Source organism: Mytilus trossulus, chromosome 8, assembly GCF_036588685.1.
Source record: "Mytilus trossulus isolate FHL-02 chromosome 8, PNRI_Mtr1.1.1.hap1, whole genome shotgun sequence".
NCBI lineage: Eukaryota > Metazoa > Mollusca > Bivalvia > Mytilida > Mytilidae > Mytilus > Mytilus trossulus.
In genome coordinates, this window is record NC_086380.1 from 61583024 (window position 1) to 61598853 (window position 15830).

Sequence of the window (15830 nt, forward strand, 5' to 3'; positions counted from 1 at the left end):
CAAACGTACTTAACTCGACGTACGCACGTAACGGGACCGGGTATTGCCAACCAATCAATTTTGTTACATGCTTCACTCAAGTGTTTACGAAGTATTCCTAAATTATTAAACCCATCCATAAGAAATTTTATCAGTATCAAGTATTTTAAGGTTATGAAAAACGAAAGAAATCATGATTTTTATATATCACGTGATTATTGAGATTCCCGCCTAAACTTCACTGTCATAAGACCACGTATATATATACGTATCTTTACCTATCATACGATTCATTTGAGTTGTCTCTCTTGCTTTTGACCCTGATTTTGTTTTTCCGATATACTTTGCAAAATTTAATGCACCTTTTATTAATTGACATTTGTATTGCCTTTGTTTGTCGTTATCAGATTGGTGTCCTTTCTTCTTTTCGATTTTTTTATGTTTCATGATACATGTTTTTAATTTTCGTGGGTATTAATACTTAAATATTTTTTTTTAATAATTTCAGAAAAATTGAACTCAAAGTGTTAATCAGAATGTGTCTCTGTTTAAGTTGATAATAGCTGAATGCAAGATATTCGAAAGAGGGTGTAGTTCCCGATAATTTGATTTATACTGACGAGCGAAGCTATGCGAAAAATAATTTTGACGATTATACGGTTAACATTTGTATAGATATTGTGGAAAAAATATGGACTCTACCCCTGTATCCTGTAATGCACGTTTATGTATACATAAGTATAGGTAAGGACGAAAAATTTGTATTTGATAAATATATCAATAAATGAATTTCTTCAATTAAATTCTAGAAAAACAATATTGAAAAAAAAAGTTCACCTTTTACATTCGGATGTGTTGGAATATACATTTAACGTTAAAACTTGTAAAATAAACAAAAACAGACAACCTTCTCGCTTCGAAATTCATTATTTTATTAATTTCATGCTAAATTTGGTCTTGGTAGGTTTTAAAATTCCTAATTTGAGAAGAACTAAAATGTGGGTCAAGTGAAATGACAAGAAATGATGAGTGTATTTGATTACAAGTTGCTAACTTACATATTCTAATAACATATTTGTTTCAATAAAATAATTCAAAGTTTAATGACAAAATATTCAAATATTAAAAAAAAAGTTGGATTAATTTACATAAAATATATTCCAGTAAAATATGCGTGTTCAAAGAACAAAACATGCATGCGGTGTATCCTCCCTTCCATCATGCTGCATTGCAATAGGACGAATAACGTTGAGTTAGGTTGGTTATGTCGAGTAAAGTCATTTTATTGGAAATCTCTACTAGACTGCATGAGCACGGTAGTTGAGCTAGTCAGTTGAGACACCGACACAATTAATTGCTAAACTAATTCGTGATAGTTATCATAATTTTTTTTGTAAAGTCGATTTTCTGGAAGAAGCACATCGTGACCTATCACTGCAAAAGAACGCATTTTTGGCGCAAACAGATCTCTCCCTTGTTGAGTTTTTACCCCCGAACTATCCATTTATAATATGGTGCCTTGTGCTAGAATATCAGAGATACCAAATCACTTAAATAAATTATTGTCATACCAATATACGACGCCAAGAAATGTTTGCGGTCCTTTAAAAACTAGTGACCACGACGTTCAAACAAGGTAGACTGATTCATTAAGGAGGAGCGCACAAGTTTGAAAGTCATGCGAAATATTTTTGAAAGTTATGCACACACATTGTTGAAACTTATGCGCATAATTTAAATTTGTTCGCATGACGTTCGGAGTCATGCACATGCTTTAAAAAGTCGTGTGCACCAGTTTTAAAGTCATGCACACAGATTTTCAAACTGATGCGCACCTGATTAAATCTACAGCAAACAAAATATCTATATTTACATGGCACCTACGGGGCTCTGTACAGTTTAAATCCCAAAAGTTTAAAATAAAAAATGAAAAGATCAAACTTTTAATATTCACTTTAATTTCTATTTGAAATGACAACCCTACAATAAAGTCAATTGAGTGTTTTTGTTGATAATCTTATCTGACAGAGGGAGGTAGGATAACTTTATTGATAAATCAACAGGCTATTAAACATTGAATTTTAGACCAATTTGGTTTTAGTTGGCCCACATGTTTAGCAGAAGCTATTTTTGTAAAAAATTACAAAATTTACTAAAAGTGTTGAAAAACTTTCTGCAAAGGTCAATACTCTTTATGGTTCAAAGGCAATTTTGATCATGGTGACTTATGTATAGATACTACATGTACCTTGCTACACATTTTGCCGTTTTTGGTTTTTGTTTATCAATAATGAGATTGAATTTAGCAATTGAGCGGCAGTAATTCAACATCGTTTTGTCTATGTAATTTGAAAGGCCATATCTTAGTCATTTTTGGTTATGTTGACTTATCTTTTAAACTTACTTATATTATGCCTTATTTTCGAATGCAGAGGGCCGAAAAAATATTGATAGTCATCCTCTCTTTTAGTATTTAAAAATCAAATAGTAGTGTTTTTAGGGCATACAATACAGTTTTGTTCCCATATTGAAATTTTGATGAAATTTGCAAAATCTATTAATACCAGTCCTAATTAAATCAAATATGTAATAAAATATATACCTTCATGTGCTACTTTTTGAGTAAAATGAGGTCGAAATTTCAGATGTTTGCACACAATTTGGATTTGTGGACTTAATTTTCTATTCAGAGAAATACATAACTTTTTTTTCTTTTAAATGATAAACATATGCTGTTTTTCATTAAATTATCTGTAATTGCTGTTTTATAAAAAAAATCTTTAAATTCATAATTTTTTTTTAAATAACTCATATTTATCAAATATTTATGAATGTAGAAAAAACGGATATTTCCTGTCTATCTATTAAATTAAAAATAAGTATTATTGACACTTTCTTGAAACTTGATACAAATAATCTTCATACATATAAAACAAACATTATTAGTTTGAATGATAGAAATCAGTCAAATCATACATCTTTCCCCGATATGTCCCAGTTTGAAGTCGCGTCATCAGCGTCAAATAAATGTTACCTCCCCTGTAACTATACTGCCATTACACATAGACCTTGGTCTAGTCACAACTTCTCACAAGAGCCTATGCAATTATTCACTTATTGCTGTTTCAAAGAAAGATTGAATGCATAAAATCATCTAACAAAGTTGATTCTTGTTGAATTATCATGAAATAATAAAATTTAATTACGGGCGCCACATGTGTAGTAGGATCAGCATTCTCTTCTAGAGCACCTGCGATCACCCCAAAGTTTTTTGTGGGGTTGAGGTTGCTTAATCTTTAATTTCTGTATTGTGTTTTATAAACTATTGCATGTTTGTCATTTTCGTTTAAAGCCATTGCATCGTTAGGTTATTTTTGATTATGAGTTTGAATGCCCCTCTGATATCTTTCGTCCCTCTTTTACACCACATATGCTGGTTACTATGCATTAAGTAGTGTTACATAAGATATGTTTTGAATAAAAGATCATTATGCACATGATGCATAATTGATCTTTTTATGTTAGTTTAGTTTTTATCAGGTATTTATACTTTTAAATTGTGCTTGTTAACCATGAAATGAGCGTGGATATTTTCAAGTATCAGTTACTAGGCATTTATGTCATGAATAAGTGTTGCTAAGGAGAGTTTCTCATCTCTAAATACACAATGTGACTGTTTGTTGTGTTTTATTTTTGATCAACAGCAGGCTTCAAATGACTTATTTTGTACATTTGTGTTAAAAATCATCATTCAATATTTTCAGCCTCAGTAGGTTGCTATGCAAAATAGATGGTTGCTATGGAATTTATGCATATTTTTCTACTCAATTGAATACACTTTTATGCGACACTTATGTCAGTACAAATTAAATCATATGTGCATTTTTTTATGATATTTACCCCTATTAGGTGACAAAATTTGTAGTTTTTGTACAAAATTGCTTCCGAAACAGCATAATGTTGGGTAGCTGCCACCAATAAGAATTCAATAGTCTACCCAATTTTATTTTTTCTTTGAATTATAGGATAGTCATTCATTTTTGTCAGTACCATATTTTATATTATATACATCTGGATTTTTTACAATTGTGACCCAAAAATTGCGTATTTTTGTGTCAAATTTATAAACTTGAACCCTTTGATTTTCCTGTTACCATAGCAACCATAAATAAACATTTTTTTAAAGAAAAGATAGTTTTAGCTTATAATTTTAAGGTTATATAATCAAAATATTTACTTGCAATAACCACTTTTCTTCATTCTGATATTATATTTCATGTCGGAATATCCTGTTTTTTACCTCATATAGTGTCTCAGATTGACTAGTTTCTATGGTAAACATTATTTACTTGTCAAAACAGTTTTTTTTCCTCAAAAATGATCGTTATTGTTTTGTCGTATGATCTTTTAAGACTAAAATGTTTATTTTAAGCAAGGTTTGGTTTTTTTAATGTTTTTTTTCACTTTCCATCTGAAGCTCTACGCTTATTGGCACAGCCTCTTAATTACTATGTCATTTTGGTCTTTTTTGGATAGTTGTTTTATTAGCAATCAAACCACATCTTCGTTTTTTGAACACAAAAATATAAGGATTTTATTAGCCCAGGGAACGATTACCTTAGCCGTATTTGACACAACTGTTTTTGAATTTTGGATCCTCAATGCTCTTCAACTTTGTACTTGTTTGGCTTTATGAATATTTTGATATGAGCGTCACTGATGAGTCTTATGTAGACAAAATGCGCGTCTGGCGTACTAAATTATGATCCTGGTACCTTTGATAATTGAACAAGTATGAATTATGAAACTCTATTCCCAATATTCATATAGACAGAGATTGATACAAGAGAAGTTCTGTATCATATTTCGTATCATCCTGAGATAGCAATTGTATCTTGAGGGATGATATTGGTCCAGAATGATACGGCATTATTGAAAATCTATATAAAAAAAGAGATCAATGTGTGACAATTATTTTTTTCTAACACGTCAATACAGACTGATAACTTAAAATGGTTTAATACCAATGTATTACGCTGATTTGGTCGTGTAAAGTGAATTTGAAAAAAATCCAGGTGAAAAACATTTAAATCATAACATTTTTTATACTATAAAAGAGATATTGCACAAAGAACAATCAACGAATTGGATTTTTGAAATCTACTATTCAGACACATTTGGACAGAAAGTGTTTTGGATGTATTGAAGAGAAAAACATAATGTAGCAGGATAATATATAATAATATTTTCCAATATATTGTAAGTTACTATTATGAAAAGAAATTTAAAAATCTTCACCATACATCTTTTTTATATATACTTTTTTTTCGTCCGTGTTATAAAGAGCTTCATGTTGTTAAATCATTATTTTTAGTTGTCTATATAGTCGCACGTGGACTATAATTTTGTTAGTCTTGATGAATCGACAAATGGGAGCTCCCCTTGTTTTCTTCTGATGAGAGAGAGAGAGTGTAACATTATCAGGCCTAGTTTTGAAGTCATCAAACAGACATTGTTTTAAACATTTTCAAACCTTTAATTTAAACAGATGTATGAAGACACAACAATTTGGAAATTTATTTCTCAGAAATAAAATACAATTATTAATCGAACCCTTGCATATATATATTTCTGCAACTGATTTTAGTTGTCTGTAAATGTTAACCCTATTGTGGACAACGTAACACTTTGCAATTTGTGTTAAACCCTTCACATTTTATTTTTCATGTTTGATGATTCAAATAGCAAGTAGGGGGACGAACTTACACTAACAAAACAGGTCAGGAAGTTTAAAGCAAAGTAAAGATTTTTACCAGCCGAAAAGTATACAAATAAGTATGCAGACCCCTTTATTATAAAATATGAAATATCTGTGTTCAATGAGAGTGTGTACCGTCTGTTAAACTGTAGGATAATATAAAAACAGCACGTTTATTAATTTCTTGGGTTTTCCTTCATCAGGAACATTCAAAGCCAAAAATTTGAAATCCGAAGATAGATAAGTACCGAAAGTCGTCGAAGAGCTATATGTCAAAAATACATAAAATAAATAGCCAAATTCATCTAAAGCCATCTTTGAGCTGCATTTTATCGAAATTGACCGTAAAAAATTAATATGTACACCGTTTGTAATGTGTGGTCACTACGAAAAGTATTTGAATCGTTTGACAATTTCGTTGTTAAAAGAATCTATAGCACATACCTAAATTCATTGTTTAATCAAATGTTTTAAATGAATCAATGTCTTATAGTCAATCAATGTCTGACGCAGCCCAAATAACAACGTGAATTGAAAGTCATGATGAAAAAAAAAAGTGTTTCCAAAATGCAAAAATGATAACGACGAGAGTTAACTTCAAATGTATCTGATACATATTTTGTTTTTTAACAGCGTAAGAAATGAAAACATTTATATTATGCCACTTTTTGACAAGGCAACACATGTTTAATCGCTTTTATATAAATCATTCCGATTATGTAATAATGCAAATTCCTAATTCCGAAAATAATAACATATATAAAAAAGAAGATGTGGTATGATTGGCAGTGAGACAATTATCCACAAAAGACCAAAATGAAACAAACATTAACAACTATAGGTCACCATACGGCCTTCAACAATGAGCAAAGCCCATACCGCATAGTCAGCTATAAAAAGCCCCGATAGGAAATGTAAAACAATTTAAACGAGAAAACTAACGGCCTTATTTATGTTAAAAAAATAAACGAAAAAAAATATGTAACACATAAAAAAACGACAACCACTAAATTACAGGCTCCTGACTTTGGACAGGCACATACATAAATAAGGTGGCGGGGTTTAACATGTAAGCGGGATCCCAACCCTCCCCCTTACATGTACCTGGGACAGTGGTATAACAGTATAACATAATAACGAACTATAAAAATTAGTTGATAATTATGTTAATACATAAAAAGTTTAATTAAAAACAATTATCATAGATAACAGAATTTTAACGAATGTGTGATTTACTTACATTGTATCGATACATTCATCGTTTAAGGAACATACACATCTAATTAAACAAATATTACGCATTAAATCATATACTAGACATGAACATGTTATTACACTTTGTTTACATACTGCTATATTTCAATCTTAAATATAACGTATAATCGAAATGCGAAAATGTATAGAATGGTAGCCTGCAATCCGACAATAAACCCTTTAACAAAATATTCTATTTGGTTGTGGTTGTATAGAAATTGAGACCTTTATTCTAAAGAATCATGCGGAAAGACTGCGAATCTCTCTGAATCTTTGTAACATTTACAACAGATTCATACAGATTCGCAGATGGCGTTTTCATAGGGGATTACGGTCCATAAAACACACAACGCTTGTCAGTGGCGTTCATATTCTCCATGTTTTCCTGGTAGCTTCTTTGCATCCTGAAGATGTATAACATATTTTCTGCTAGACGTACATCTTACAACAATAGATGAAATTTGTCTATGCAATGTCAAGGTTGTAAAAGAAATTACAAATGTTATTAAAAACATTTAAAATTTACTGTGAGGTTATCAACACGTTAAGAAAACATAGAAGATATAAATACTGTGAAATCCAACGGAATTGCATGATTATGTTATAAACTGCAAATCACACAAGGATGGTTTTGAAATTGAATCATGCTGACCATATTATTGATTTCGAATATCATTCGTATCAGGGACCTACCTTATTGCATCGCCTTATGAATAATTATGTGAAAAAGCTTCAGTTGAAAAAGGATACTCAATTTATTGTTATCAATGGGATTGTCTGATGTTTAAGAAATAAAGATTTCACTTACACAACAAATTGTATATATCTCTTTGTGCACATAATCTTATTTAATAATACAGCATCGAATTCTCCAAATCAGGCTTACGAGTACACTCTGATAACTTTTTGAAATATAATGGGACAGGACGAATCGGTTCACTAAGACAATATTATTTTTAAACCTACAAAATCGTTCAATATTTATCACCTGAAGGTTCAACAAACATGGGTACACGTCTCTGAATTATTTGTGCAAAAGATACCTTGATTTTTCTTTCAGAGACAGTAACTGTGGAGGAAAACTAGACAGAAGTGGAAAGTTACACGATTTTTAACATCCACGTTTAAACGTTTGTACATTATTTTGCAAATGTAAAATCATAGATTAAAGTAGTATATAAAAAGGATGATAATATTTTACAAAATTTAGTAGGTACATGTGTAGATGAACATTGAAAGTAATTAAGTACAATTTTGATTTAAACTAACGCAATTTAAAACAGGTATGTTGTACCAAGTCATGATACCGTTTGATAGAAGAAGATAAGAACAGTTATGTCCCTATTACTGTGGTCAGTAATGTCCTTATTACTGTGGTGCAAGAAAATAACACTTGCATTATTAGTAGTTGGAATGGGTGGCAATGCCAACGACGATTGTAAGACAATACCAATCTGTGAAATGAATTGTTATATCAGAGGACCTTCGTACATCTGCAACAGAAGAGGAATACAAGAAGTACCAAGTTTTCCTGAATCAACACAAGACCTGTAAGTAGCTATTGTATTTAGTGAAACTATTCTACATCATAAGTTTTTGCACATTTATACAACTTGTCATGGTATAATAACATCAATTAACTGCAATACTAAACATGTATGATGACTAGTTGACATTAAAAAGAAGATGTGGTATGATTGTCAATGAGACAACTGTCCACAAGAGACCAAAATGAGACAGACATTTACAATTATAGTTCACCGTATGGCTTTCAACAATGAACAAAGCCCATACCGCATAGTCAGCTATAAAAGACCCCGATATGACAATGTAAAACAATTCAAACGAGAAAACTAACGGCCTTATTTGTTTAGAAAATTAACGAAAAGCAAATATGTAACACAAAAACAAAATACAACAACTACATTACAGGCTCCTGACATGGGACAGGCACTCATGTAAATAATATTGAGGGATTAAACATGTCAGCGGGATCATAACCCTCCCCTTACCTGGAACAGTGGTATAACAGTACAACATAAGAACGAACTTTAAAACGAGACTTGTTTTTTTATAAACATTTACATTTAACAAGTTAGAACGTTTATAGAAGACTGGGAACTTCGAACAAAATAACTAGATAGTTTTTATAAACTAAATCTTTGACAAACAGCACGCATTAACAGAATGACCTGCATGGTACATTAAGAAGGAAAAGATGCAGGTCAAAATAATTGTCCTAAAATGCTTTGACAACCCCTAAATGTATATATATACAAATGTAAGTCGTTTACTGTCAAAGACAAAGTTGAGGATGAGTGCAACATCATTTTGTTTACAACCTTGTACTATTTTGAATCATTTGAGTACGACTATCGATTATAAAAATGGTCTTGAAGGAAGTTTATTTTAGAAAGATAAAGTATACACCATTTGCGTCATGTTAAAATATAATCTATATCTTTTCATTGATTGAATTTTGTTTTTCTAAGTGTTGAAACGCATATTTAGACAAATAATACTCAAGTGGGTAAACGTTTCCTTCTTGCTAGACGTTGTTTGTCGAGTGAAAAGATATAATTTAGACATTATTGGTGCAGCCCTGACATTATATCGATTTTATCACGGGTTGGCTCTTTATTCTTGATATTTTATCCCGAGCGATAATGAGTATACATTAAAACTCTCGTCAATTATTTCAATTTGATAGTTCAAATATTGCATTTCGTGTGGATTGAAGCTTATGACGTGGGAGTATGATTGGAACAGCCCATGCAATAGATTCTTATTTTAACACAAGTGTTCTCAGAGCGTTTATCAATCATCATATTAGAATAGTATTAATTACCGATAATTCTTGATAACTGATTATGGCACAATCATTCAATTAAGAATAAAGACAATTTAAAGAAAAACACAGATGATGCGTATGATGTAAAACCCTTAATGTTTTCATCGAATATTAACAGATCTACCATTTTTGAAGTTTTCAGCATTGTTATTCCTTATCTTTAATTCTGATTTGTATTCAATTTATGAAACAACTGTATTATAATATTTTAAGGTAGCAGTTAAAAAGTTTTTCACAGAAATGTAGCTCCTTCAAAACTAAACTGCATTATTCCACTGATTTCCAAAATTATACAAAGCGGATCAAAGAGGATAATCATACGAAATTCCATTTATCTTTACCACATATGTGACACAAATACATATCTAGCCTGAACGTTAATCCAGTGATTTTGTTTTAAAAATATATGCGCAACAGGGTTTTAATAAATAAATCAATTTTAGTTATGAATTTTCAGACCACAGCTCAACATTACGTGATGGTATTTAATTGAGACATACATTTCTAAACAGGGAAGGGGAACACAGAGGTACATCTACACGCGTACGGCGAAAAAAAAACCCAGCCAACCCCATGGCTACAAAAGAAATTAAAAGAACAAAAGACAAACGATAGTAAACAAAACTTGAACATTAACGACTTAACGTTTGTTGCGTTCACTTTCAGTTTCTCTCAAACTCACACACACACACACATACAATACCAACTTACAACATACGTCCATTACTTACTGATGTACATAATCAATGTTTCGAAGTGTACGTATCAAAGTATAGACAAAAATATAATCGACAAATTGGCTCTTAGATCAATATCATACTCTATATATTGTAATGGGGGTTCCAGATAGTGTATTATTATGACTGATACTGTTTTATTCTATATGAAAAACTAACAATATTATATAATATATTATATACGGAGTACATTTCTTACGCTTACATTTGTATACTAAAATATAGTTCTCGTTACCATAAATCAAAGATTGGTGAATATCTGCTCTCCTCTGATGGCAACATCTTTCTTATACAATCTTATTTGCTGAAATAAATATGACAAGATTCAAATATCCTTCAATCGTTACCAAACTGCACAGCGAAATAACACGACGGGTGCCGTATACGGTGCAGGAAATGCTTACCCTTCCGGAGCACATGGTTTTACCCCCGGATTTTAGTGGAACTCGTGTCGTTTCTTGCTTATTGTTTATAACTGTTGAAATAAATATATTTTGGTTTTGTGAGTCTTTGTTTACTCCTTGGTTTTGATTGTTATTATCTTTGGTAATGCCAAAGTTTTAATAACAGTAATTTAACTGAGTAATGAAAGTGTCCTATTTTTCCCAATCCTAAATTAGTAATGAAATTTCCTTGACTTTCTTTGACATTTTTTTTCATCTTACATAGTTTGTTAATCTTATTTAAGATCTATTGTTAAAAGTTTGAAATTTGAATTTGACCATTGCAGATTATAATAAGATCAAGATATATGGTCTGAGTATTTTTTTTTTCCAATTCAAACAGCTTTGATCTTAGAGGCTTCAATTTGTAGTCCAGAAACTCGGTAAAAAGAATTCAAACATCTTAAAGACTCCTTTAAAGAAATCCAATTTCAAGCCATAACAAAAAATGTATCATGAGCATAATGGCTTAACAATAATTCTTAGTTGTGAATAGGAAAACATAGATGTTAGATGCAGTTTAATTTTAGAGATATTAATTCATCACCTATAATATATAAACATGGAGCATTTTTCAAGATACAAACAAATTTCCATTATTTATTATGTAGGTGTTAGCTTCTGCATACATAGTCTCAAACCATTTGTATACAGAGGATCCAAAATTAAAGATTTTAAAAGCTTTAACTAGAAATACCCGCTCAATAGAATCAATCGATTTCTAAAAATCAGCTAGTAACAGTAAACCAATTGTATTATGGACCTTGGATTGCATTAGATCACGCAAAAAGCGAATGTTTCCCTAATTAAACTGTCTTAATTAAACTTATTCTGAGTGTCACTTATAATAAACTCCAGATAAATTAGAGCAGAGGCAGATAATTTTTGTTTAAACTCATTAATTCTAAATGTATCAATATTCGTCGAATACAAGATTGAAGTTGTCAAAAAGAACTGTATATTTTTTTTTTGTTTTAGAGATTTGTCTCACAACGCCATTACAATCTTAAACAATGATATGTTTGCGGCTTACTTAGATGTAACTTTCATGTAAGTTTTAAGTTATAGATACTGCATACTTCAAGGTTGTTCTTGTCGTAGAACACACCTATGGGTGTTAGGATTGATAAAATGAAGACCGATCGTGGGATGTGTGTTGTTTAAACGATTTTAATTGATTCGAATAAAATATTCAGAATGATTTTTTTAATAGCAAGACATGTTTTTGACATGTAATGAGGATATAATTATATACACCCGACCCCACCCTACCAGACCCCATTGCGAAGTACATCGATCTTTTTCAATAGAATAAAATAGTATTTTATTAGTCGTTCATTTGGTAGAGTAAAAGGTGTACATAAATGTAAAAAAAAACCTTAAGAACTGACACATGAGAGCACGAAATCGGGATAACTGTACATGTAGCAATACAATGAGTATCAATATACGTAGGTCACATTTCGAATGAATAAGATTTTCATAAACCAACACACGAATATGATAAATCTTGCTCTTGGTTTTAAAGTGTTACGAAAGTTTAAATGAAACACCCGTCCCACATATATGATATTGTCTTTGTATTGAAGTGAAAAATTAACAAAACTTCACATTAGTTGTGTTTAAAATTAAAATGCCGACATTGACGATTCTTTTTAACCTATGATATATATTGAACTTTAAAAAACAAATTCCCAAACCGGCAACAACACATTATCAAACGCATATGATTTTGAAGTAAATTAAAGATTGCAATTTTTATCTATGAAAATAATGGCCTCACATACGTCATTATTATTTTGCCTTAGGGCATATTTCATTGAAACATAGTATCATCAGGATTGATTCTTTGAAAGAATGACCTATCGTTCTGAAAGAAAATAACTCCATATAGCTATGTATAATACCAGATTGTGATTGATTAATATGAGAGTATTAATGTATTTTTAATGTCGCCTTCTCGTGCACTCAAATATCGATATTTTAAAGGACAATATATTTAACTTACATCAATACATTGAGGATAATGTTGATGGTTTTCGTGTTTGGCCTCATAAGTACTATTTCAAGATAAAGATTAAATGTCTTGCTTTTATTTTGTTCGTTTTCTACTAATCGATACGTTGTTGTATGCCTGACGTCATGGTTAAGTAGTTTCAATTTGAAATTCAACAGTATTATAATGATAGAACATTCAGTATAACAATAATAATAGAATGCATAGCTGAGATGGTGATATCATTGGCAACTTACATGATAAGGCTGTAAAATAACATATACATGTGTGTCCTCAATGGTTTATTCTTATGCAACATCGTTTGTAACGTTCATTTTGATTGGTGAACGTCCCAATTTTCATAGCCTCGATTCAAAATTCACAAAAGTACGCGCAAGCCCAGTGGACGTATGACATATTTTAAATATATGATTTGACGTTGTTATGTCGTGTTTAATTTGAAATAGGATATCAATACAGTATTGAGTATATGAAGCTCCGACGGCATCAATTGCCGATTTGATAGTAGCAAGTACAAAAGTACATGTTTACTAGCTTCGCTAATGAATTCCTAGTAAACTTTATGTGGGACCATCAAATCAAGAATTGATGCCGTCGAAGCTTAAAATACAATACAGAGATACACCAAGATAGGCAATTCAAATATTATAAGCAAATAATAATGTAAGGTCAACATGGAATCTCAGCTCATACCGAACAGCAACCTATAAAGGGTCCCAAAAATTACTGGAGTAAAACCATTCAAACGGGTAAATCAGCGGTCAAATTTATATAAAAACAGGTAACGATAACACGTATGAACTTCATAAACAGACTACAACTACTGAACATCTGATTCCCAACTTAGGACAGGTGTAAACATTTGCAGGGCGGTTAAACGTTTTAATGGGGACACATCTTCTCTCGTTTCCGAAACAGTAGTATAACATCACAAAATAGAGAAAAAAAACACACTAGAAAATATCAATTGGAAGGCTGAACTCAATCAAAAAACACAAATCAACACACAATGAACGAATACATTTGATCCGCGATACCTGAATGCAAAACAATAGTTGATAACATTTTTAATGGATACATAAATAAGGTCAAAGGCATGTCCAATCTTTCAACAATTTCAATGTACACATCAAACATGCCTTATCATATCATAGTGGTAAGCTTTTTATTTAATTTGAATATCGAGGGAAACTATTTGTTTGTCTATTGATCTTTAAACTTATATAAACTAAGAGAAAATAACCTGAAATAACTTTGGAAAAACAACGTTTGGTGAAAAAGTAGTACCAAGCGAAGACGAGACTGGGAATGTTCTATAATTGAAATAAGCTATATCTTCATAACAGCCGTTAAGAATACACAGTATTCAAGCTCCATTTGTCCATTATAGAATGGTCTGAAAAGCTTTTAAAATACAAGTAACAAAATATGATATTGAGTCTGCGACATGTATTGTTTGACCTCAACACAACAACAACACACCTTAATCAAAATCACTTTCAACCAAAAAAAAGGTCCTGACAAGAAGACAATCCTGCAAATTGTTACTTTATCATCATGACGCCATCACGAGTTGGTTGACCGTTATGGAATAACCGTTTCACAAATGATATCGGATATGTTCCTTACGTCGTAACTACAATCCCCTTCCCTTTCATGAATTTGACCTACCGAATCAGACTATTTTCCGGATTTGTAATCACATAAGCAACACGACGGGTGCCGCATGTGGAGCAGGATCTGCTTACCCTTCCGGAGCACCTGATATCACCCCGAGTTTTTAGTGGGGTTCGTGATGATAATCCTTAAGTTTTCTATGTTGTGTCATGTGTACTATTGTTTTTCTATTTGTCTTTTTTTTTTAGCCATGGCATTGTCAGCCTAGTTTTAGATTTACGAGTTTGACTGTCCCTTTTTTATAATTAACTATCTGGAAATGCAGCTCCATTGCCCATCAATATTTATTTAGCTTATTTTGATCCTGTACTAATACTCTTCCAGCTTAAAGTATCAACTTTGAATTATTGATTCATATAACTTTACCTTATATCACCTAAGCACATCATTTAGCTAAGAATAGTTTCACTTAAAACAGTAAAAGGTCAGTGGAAGAAAAATGTCAAATGTTTGTTTTCGATACGAAATAATTGAAGGGCGAGGAGATATTTCTATATAAGCGTTGACCAGGCGCACATGTTTAGAAATGAAGCGATTCATACAAAATGTACTTCGGTCAAAGTTTTTACACCCCAATAAATTTACAAAAAGAAGCATTCAATTCTTAATTATCAAATTTTGCTCGTTAGTTTAAATGCTTCTTTCATAATTTAGAACTACTCTTCTCTGCGTACCCCTTCTCTTCTATTGTTAGATTTCACAAATTCAAAAATTCTTTTTATTTATTGTAGACTTTTATCAAACAACTCTCTAACCAGTATACCTGAGGGTGTTTTCAGGAACAATGTGGCATTGGAATTATTGTAAGTGAGATAAAATTGTCATTTTGTGAGTATGCTTGCTGACATGATAGAATTGACCGACTGGAAAAGTATTTATCTTTATCTTTCTATTCAACTTTGGCATTGCATACATAGAGAATAATACATGGCAAAATCCGTATCATATGTCGTATCATCCCGAGACATCAATATCAGCCCAAGGGCCTTTAGTCGAGGGTGATACGGCATGTGATACGGATTTTGCCATGTATTATACGCTTTATCATATGTTTCAACAGAAGAGTATTATATGAACTGTTTTCTGGTTCATAGCACTGGGTTACCTTCAGTTC